Source organism: Helianthus annuus, chromosome 10 (genome assembly GCF_002127325.2).
Source record: "Helianthus annuus cultivar XRQ/B chromosome 10, HanXRQr2.0-SUNRISE, whole genome shotgun sequence".
In the NCBI taxonomy this organism is placed as follows: domain Eukaryota; kingdom Viridiplantae; phylum Streptophyta; class Magnoliopsida; order Asterales; family Asteraceae; genus Helianthus; species Helianthus annuus.
In genome coordinates this window covers 22,077,808-22,086,991 of record NC_035442.2, presented here as the reverse complement: position 1 = coordinate 22,086,991, position 9,184 = coordinate 22,077,808, and the positions used below count along the sequence as shown (strand labels likewise).

Sequence of the window (9,184 nt, the reverse complement as noted above, 5' to 3'; positions counted from 1 at the left end):
TACATGTGGATCCTGCGAAGGTGGATGCGGTTAAGAATTGGGCGGCACCAAAGACTCCGTCTGAGGTGCGACAATTTCTTGGTCTCGCAGGGTATTATCGAAGGTTCATTAAAGATTTCTCGAAAATCGCGCAACCCCTCACCTCGCTGACACAGAAGAACACGGCGTACTCTTGGGGGACGAAGCAGGAAGAGGCCTTCCAGTTGTTAAAACAGAAACTTTGCAGTGCACCGATCTTGTCGTTACCAGAGGGTACCGAAGATTTTGTGGTTTATTGTGATGCTTCGATTCAGGGTCTCGGTTGCGTGTTGATGCAACGCGAGAAGGTGATAGCTTATGCTTCTCGTCAGCTAAAGGTGCACGAGAAGAACTACACGACACACGACTTGGAGTTAGGAGCGGTGGTATTTGCGTTGAAGATTTGGAGGCACTATCTGTACGGTACCAAATGCACCATCTACACCGACCATAGGAGTCTCCAGCACATCTTCGACCAGAAAGAGTTGAATATGCGACAACGACGATGGGTGGAATTATTGAACGATTATGAATGTGCCATCAAGTATCATCCGGGCAAGGCAAACGTCGTAGCCGACGCCCTCAGCAGAAAGGATAATGCACCTAGGCGTGTGCGAGCATTGCAACTCACGATCCAGTCCAACCTCCCTTCCCAGATACGAAACGCTCAGTTAGATGCCTTGAAACCAGAGAACGTTCGAGCTGAAGCTTTACGTGGCTCGAGGCAACGACTAGAACGAAAGGGAGACGGTGCTTACTACGTAACTGGACGCATTTGGGTCCCATTCTTTGGCAACTTACGAGAACTTGTAATGGAAGAGGCACATAAATCACGCTACTCTGTACATCCTGGATCAGATAAGATGTACCACGACTTGAAAACTACCTACTGGTGGCCCAGCATGAAGGCTCATATAGCAACCTACGTCAGCAAATGTTTGACTTGTGCTAAAGTCAAGTCAAAGCCGAACATCAAAAGCCCTCGGGTCTACTTCAACAGCCAGAAATACCCACATGGAAGTGGGAACAGATCGCCATGGATTTCGTTACAGGGCTACCTCGAACTCAGGCTGGAAACGATACTATATGGTTAATTGTTGATCGCCTCACGAAGTCAGCACATTTCTTAGCAATCAAGGAAACAGACAAATTCTCTCAGCTGGCAGCAGTGTATCTTAAGGAGGTGGTTTCTAGGCATGGGGTGCCAACTTCTATCATTTCAGACCGAGATCCGCGTTTCACTTCAGAGTTATGGCAGTCAATGCATAAATCGTTCGGTTCCCAACCTGACATGAGTATCGCTTACCACCCGCATACGGATGGTCAAAGCGAGCGCACCATCCAAACACTTGAAGACATGCTACGGGCATGTGTAATCGACTTCGGGAAAGGATGGGAGAAGCACTTACCGTTGATAGAATTCTCCTACAACAACAGCTACCATACAAGTATTAAGGCAGCTCCATTCGAAGCATTGTACGGACGGAAATGTCATTCACCTCTCTGCTGGCTTGAGGTGGGTGATAGTCAGATCACAGGCCCTGAGTTTGTGCTTGAGGCATCAGAAAGCATTGTGCAAATCCGAAACCGTATGGCCGCAGCTCGCGACCGCCAGAAAAGCTACGCTGACAAGCGTAGTAAACCGCTGGAATTTGAAGTTAATGACCGCGTTATGTTAAAGGTTTCACCCTGGAAGGGTGTGGTGCGTTTTGGGAAACGCGGCAAACTAAACCCTCGTTATGTAGGACCATTCAAAATTTTAGAACGGATTGGAAAGGTGGCCTACAGGTTGGAATTACCGGCTGAGTTGGGTAATGTCCATGATGTATTTCACGTATCGCAGCTAAAGAAGTGCTTGGTTGATGAAACACTAGTGGTACCATTTCAAGAGCTAAAGATAGATGACAAATTGCAGTTTGTCGAAGAACCAATTGAGATTATGGATCGGGAAGTTAAAGTTCGTAAACACAGCCGTATACCAATTGTGAGAGTTCGTTGGAACTCAAGACGTGGTCCAGAGTTCACGTGGGAACGCGAGGACCAGATGAAACTTAAGTATCCACATCTGTTCCCCAAAGACCAGTCAAAACTTAGCGAACCTAGTGTTGATGCAACTAGTGAATTTCGGGACGAAATTCCCATTCAAGTTGGGGAGGATGTGACACCCCAGGAAAACCAGCAAACGATATAACTTACCTAGCTGCTTTAACTTACCTAGCTTTCTCAGTGAGTGCGTACCAAATTTCGGGACGAAATTTCTTTTTAGTTGGGGATACTGTGACAACTCGTATTTCGAACCCACTTTGTGTAACGTTACGTGCTTACATGAACCTTTATGATTATTGAATGTATGATTGTATGCTTTGTGTATTAACTGCTTGTGTTAAGTGAACCGAATCGCACAACCATTCCCTGATCGCACAAGGCCGTTGGGCCGTATTGTTGTAACCGAAACCATTAGGCAACCCAAGTGGGCTCGGCCCACCTCTCTAGTCCGAATACATGTCCACACGTATACACACCTTTGGGGTTTTACTTCTCACAATTCACAATCAAGAAAACACACACAAGTTGCAAACCCTAGTTTTCTCTCATTCTCTCTCTCAAACTCGACGGCAATCACCTCCCATCTCTCGAAGATTATCTCCTTGTTCGGTTTGAGTTTCCTTCTAACCGGTTAGTGTTTGTTATTGTCGATGTTATGCATGATTAGATGATTGAATGATATTATGTGATGATGCTTAGATGAATCGGATTGTATAACTAAGTTGAAATCGGTTGCATGTATGATAAACAATACGGAATTTCATGATCATGTTCCTGTGAATCGGATAATGGTTATAGAACTTGATCGGATTGAAAACCTGTTAACATATGTAATTTACACGTAAGCTAGGGTGCATGATAGTTAGAATCGGCTGGTTCGATAATCCGATTGCATGTTTGTTTGACTGATGGATTATTGTTCTTGATGATGATGATATGAGTGTTTGACTATTGAAATAATTGTGTTTGATCTGATTGGTGAAACTGCCAAAGATGTTAGCTGATATCACGGAAATCATATACGGCAACAAAGGCAATCAGTTACAGCATGGATTGCGAGTCGAGAACTCAATGTCTCGACTCGAGACCAACACACCAACACAAAACAGCACAAACCGAGACCACGGTTGCGGGTCCGGTTGCGACTCGAGACCGTGTGGTCTCGGCTAGAACATGATGACCCGAGACTACCCTGTTGCGACTCGAGATTGTGAAACCAGTACAACCCGAGACCGTCTAGTCTCGACTCGAGATCTCTGGTCTCGACTCGAGACCACATACACATACACACTGTTGGACTTGCACACTGTTACGAGCCCAGTTGATTGGGCCGCATATTGGACTTTGTTTATGTGAGGTTACTGTGAACTGCTATGCTTATACGTGAATGCAATGGTCAATACTTGTACACAACTTGTTACGATACGTGTAGAACATACGTGCAATACTTGAATACAAACCTGACTTGTATGATAAACATGCTAGGACGTGGTTGATCACATTGTAGCTTAACTAGACCTTTTCGTGTATCATACCGAGCAACCCCAGGTGAGTTCATTGCATTTCTCTAGCATGCGTCCCGGTGGTTTGGGACAACTGGTAAACATTTGGAAGGGAAACTCTGGGTAAACAATTAACTTGGGTCTTGGTTATTGTACATGGGATCGATCATTACCAATGCTCGGTTAGGAGCATTGGGGTTGTTAATGGGCACACCCCCCGGATACATATGGGCACACTCCCTAGGGTATCTAGCATGAGCAACATCGTAACGCAACATTGAATCGCATTAACATACATCTGGTAACAAAACACGTTAACAAAACCTTGAACTCACCAGCGTAGTCTGACACGCTTGTTTGCATGCTTGTAGGTCATTAACGTTTGGAGCATGGACTTGCTATCTGGGAGGGCTGGAGTGGTCATGGATCGAGGCTCTTGGATTAACTTACATTTGATACATTGGTTTTAAGTATTATTATGAAACAATTGTTAAACGATTTATTACATGCTTCCGCTACACAACATTTTGGGAATTGACATTATGTTTTATTTAAGTACTTACCATTGGTTCAATGTGATTGGTGGCTCGAACTCTGATGTGTAACACGCCCCGCGGGATTTCCGCAGGTGGGATTTTGGGGGTGTTACAATCTCGATTATAGGAAATGCCTTATCCATGAAGAAGGGAATGGTAAGTCTACATTTTACAAAGCTTAAAAAACGAATCAGAGAAAAATAGGTTACCTTAATGAGAATTGAGGTGCAATATTATGGTGGTGGCTTGTGTTACATGGTTGTATAAGAAATCAAGCCCCATCATTTCAGCAACACCAACATACTATCCACTCCCGTTTACCTACATAATCACAAACCAAATCATTCATATTAAACTACTTATGGAAATTTTGACTCGTTTACTTTTGAACCGATTCGAGTATGTTCTATTTCTATCTTTACCAGGTCAAAAGGGTTGAAAGTGTCAAATAGGTCAGATTCACCTAAAGTGTATTTTGAATGCATATTGTAAACCTCCTAAACTATTTTATTCAAAAGATTTAGAACACTGCTAAGTAAGTAAAATTATAGAAATACCTCGAATTAATGCAAGTCTACCATGAAGGATGAAAGGCAATGCAATCTTTACCCAGTTGTAACTGAAACTGCAAGAGTACATAAAAACTCATCAGCCAATTACAACATAAACACGTTATCCAAATTTCAAGATCAACGATCACAACTTAAGTTATTTGCCGAAAACTGACCTATTTATAAAGCCCTCTTGATTTGTGCGAACCAACTGAATCAGATCCACAAATAACAAATCCATGCTAATAATCAAACACAGATCCGCGTAAATGTGATTAGACACCTTCAAACAGATTTGGAATATTGAAAACACCTGCAAGTTCTTTACTAACACTGTTGCAATCAAACAACAACTATCGAACCAACTAAAAAGTTCTATTCAGTCACAGAGAACTCACAAACACTTCTATTTCTTTTATCAGTTCCGATATTCAAACAGCACTAATATATAAATATATGTTTAAATAAATGTTTTTCAGCTACTCTTTCGCCTCATATTATTCTTCCAACTACATCTACAAGGAAACTAAATATTTCGATTAACAATTTTGGTTTTAATTTGAATCTATTATATAGACATATTGCTTAATTAAAGTGTAATTGATTGTATATGAATAAAGGAAGGTACAATTGTGAAATTGATTAAAAAATTTGGACACAATCTAAATTTCAAAGATAAAAATGAATTATACGATAAATAAAAAAATCATATACATAAAAGTTGTAAACAAAATTAAAAAAGGAAATTATTGTAATTGTAAACAAAAATTAAAAAACAAATTGTTGTAAAAATTGACGACTTTTAAATTTGAAAAGATTCAGTCTGCAATTACTTTCTTAAAATAATGTCCTGTTAGTTTCTCATCAAAAACCAAATCTAGATGCTCTAAAAACATGACACGTGCCCCACACTTATTTTCATTTATTATATACTATGTTATCACCCAGGATTGCTTCCCGGGCAGCAAATTTAATTTTAAATACTCAAAGTGTATACTTTAAATAACTTAAATAATGTGACGTATTAGATAAGTTAATCACAAAGTGCATACCTTGTTTTTTGAGCATTCTATAAGCATAGAGGTTTCGCGGATTCGGGTCGTGGATTCAAAAGTAGATAAACGTCAAATAATAATGTCAAAATTGGACTGCTTCCCGGGCAGGTAAAATTAATTTATATTAATCGAATTATGTCGTTGAATAAAATGAAAAGACATGTTTTCAAACGTTATTAAGTGTTTAAATAAATAAATTAAACTTCGGTGTCCATACTATACTGCTATGCGGTACCAAAGACGGACCCAAGATTTTAATTATTGTGAAGACGATCAAGACTTTTGCCGTTAAATAACACTATTTTTTTCTTGGGGCGGCTCTCTCCTTTTCTTTACATGTGGGTGCACCCCTATGCTACTTGAACCAGTAAGAAGGAACTCGAGGAACCTAAACCTAATTATTATTAATACCCGAACCTAAATACCCATCTTCACATTCCTAAAAAGAAAGAACCCGAGGAACCCAAAACCATTTATTATTAATATTCGAACCTGAATACCTATCTTTAGTTAACTCCCCTGATGGGTTGTATGTATATATCTAAACAATATGCTTGAGGAAGGAAACACTTATGCAAGGGAAAAAGTAACAGGAATAAACCTAAACAAAACTATAGACTTCTAATTAACAAAGTATTGATCCATTTGGTCCCATATACACCCTATTAACAACAATTGCTAAATGTTGACATATTCTGGTGTTATCGTCTATGAGAAGTTGCTTGAAGGCACTTTCACATGCTGCTATATCAATTGTATCATATTAAATCTTTTCACCAACCACTGTAACATGACAATATACAAAGAAATTAGCAAATATCAAAAGTAAAATAATGAATTCAATATCAAATACAGAGAATAATTATGATGTAAGATTCATTTGGTTAGTTGACAGATAGATTCTTTACTACCTTAAGAGTCTTTAACAACCCTTCCTTTTTAGTTTACCAGCAATTAAGAGTTTAATGCATTTTTTTTCTCTAAATATTGAATATTTTGACACTTCTAAAACTCTTGAAAGAAATTGGTTCGTTGTTATGTAGTCCAAAATAAACCTAAACATGTTTAGTCTGATGGCCATCTTTCAAAATTATGAGGCTTCTTTTTTCTAAAGACCAACAAAACTGAAATGTTATATCTCATATTAACATAATTTATTATGAGGTATTGTTTATATCACATAGTAATGGACATTAACCAAGCAATGTTCTGCAAAACATATGAGCTGTAATTGCTTCTAGTGAAATAATCTATTATTTACAGACCTCATAGATTGAAATTATATGGTTCCTTTCGTTACCTTCCAAGATAAAGAAGAATTAAAGTTCCTGGATGCAGAAGCTTCAAGATTTGAACCCACATTCTGCAAAAGACATATAATTAATTGTTATAATTAATGAAGGAACTCCATAAAAACCAAACAAAATTATGGTTATTTCACTTGCATCATCAACTTTAGTTAACACAAGACCTTCAAAATTCTTCAGCTGGGGCGCAATCATTCTGAGTAAAAATGTTACAAAGTCGCATAATAAAGGAGATTATATATATTTCTAGAAAAAAATATAATAAAACTGAAAAAATGGGGGAAAGATCATTGTTTTTAGGATGATTTTTACTTGTTTTTTATGTCGGCTTCCCTACGGCCAAGTTTAGGATTGTCAGCAGTAAGAATAATACCTTTGAATCCATTTGTTTCAGCTCTTTTCACCATCAGAGCATACATTTCACGTCTCTTGTAGACCTAAAAACAAATGCAAAACAATATAATATTTCACATTGATATTAAAAAGTTGCTTGATGCAACAATGGAGTACTTGTGTGGGGCATTAGTTTTCTTTAACGGGTTCTCATGGTCACCCAAAGGAAAGAATAAAAGAATAGAGTTATAAAAATTGCTTACATATAATTGAAAAAATCGAACAACATCGCAACTGAAAGAAACCTCCTCTATTGTGCATGTAGACATGAAAGATAACCCCTGAGAAAACTAAACAGAAGTAATATTAAAAGTAATCTAATAAGTTGAAACAATTCAATTAATTTACCATTATGATATTACATACAGTCTGCTTTGGCTGTCAAGATCTCTCCTAAAACACACACACATAAAAGAAAGCTTTTCCTGTCCTCTACTGTAGCCGACACCACCACCATGACAAACCCTAGCCGTTATCTCTGTTATAACCCACAGAATACCACAAAGACCGAACAACAACAGCAATGATACCCAAAAGGTAACTTATCCGTAAAGAAAAATACAAACAATCAGAGATTTAATTCGCAATTCTAGTAAAACCAACAATCAACAACACACCTGCGAAGAGATAAATCTTCAAACCCAGTAAATGCAGAAAATGAAGGATCTTCAATCCTAAACAAAATAAGCATCAATTTTAAAATTCACGATTAATGAAAAAACAAAGCAGGATCTTCAATCTTCATAAATATCACCTGCAACGAACTTTCCAGATTCAGAACCCACGCGCGAACAAGAAAGCGACCATCAAATGCCATCGCAATTTGCCTAAATAAGATATAACAGAGAAATTTCATTACACAAATCTCAAGCGTTTTAAAGAGATATGAATCTAGGGTTACCTGTACGATTGAAGAGGATGATCGGTGTGAATATCTAGATGAAGCAACCAAGAAGATGTAGGAGATTAGGGTTTTGTCTCAGATCAAGAAAATAAAAGGGCTTTATATATGGATTCGGATTGTTGGTTGGATCGGGTTAGGATTTACGGGGCTTCCACAACAAAACCATCTAGTAACACCAAGATTGATTGGGAAAGATGAAGATGTAGAGATAGATTCTGAGAGAGGATGTGGCGTCTAGGGTTTGCTATAGGATGGAGAGGATGATGAGTTTATGAGAAAATAGTATATAAAGGATCCACTTTACAAAAAGTCGGGTCAATAAAATGGATTCGGATCCCGCGTCATTGAAAAGCGACCCAGGATTTTCCCGCCAAAACTGAATCTAGGAGGCCCTAATATTGCGACACGTGTCCCAAATTTTATTCGTTTATTATATATAATAGATTAGATATAAAAAACTGGAAACAATAATTAAATTATTACACGTATAGTGTATATATAGCATTTAGCGTGGGAGTGAACATTAAAAAAATTATATTTTTAATTTTTTATTTTAATTAATTTTACGCATATTTTATCATCTTTTATAAATCCGGTCGAACAACATCGATACCGGTATCGGTCCTATCGGAACCGTTCACAATATTTGTTTTTATGGTTTTTGATCGATGTATAAAACGTGTCGATATTCTTTTGGGTAAATTATGACTTTATTTTTCAGGTTTTATCTTTCGGTAAAAAAATAGGTTATAAAGCTGATAACAAAGGTTCAAACAAATTTGATACGGGTCGGTTTGATTCTGAAACGAAGGATAATCAAAAGCGAACTGTAACTTTTTAATTAAAAAACAAAATTGAACCGTTAAGTCATT

At 38.0% G+C, this 9,184-nt stretch overlaps 1 long non-coding RNA gene across 5 annotated transcripts; it reads right to left on the bottom strand.

Moving 5' to 3' along the window:
* Nucleotides 1–6,278: 6,278 nt before the first annotated feature.
* Nucleotides 6,279–8,710, bottom strand: LOC110884176. 5 transcript variants are annotated; one of them, XR_002560967.2, is made up of 8 exons: nucleotides 8,310–8,709; nucleotides 8,163–8,235; nucleotides 8,026–8,082; nucleotides 7,775–7,949; nucleotides 7,612–7,698; nucleotides 7,389–7,452; nucleotides 7,009–7,071; nucleotides 6,279–6,491 (listed from the first exon to the last, which is right to left on the bottom strand). It is a non-coding gene; the product is annotated as an uncharacterized LOC110884176 (long non-coding RNA). The 5 variants fall into 5 exon arrangements; XR_004868793.1 differs by having other exon boundaries at nucleotides 7,757–8,082; nucleotides 8,310–8,710; XR_004868794.1 differs by having other exon boundaries at nucleotides 7,612–7,689; nucleotides 7,757–8,082; nucleotides 8,310–8,710.
* Nucleotides 8,711–9,184: the final 474 nt, after the last annotated feature.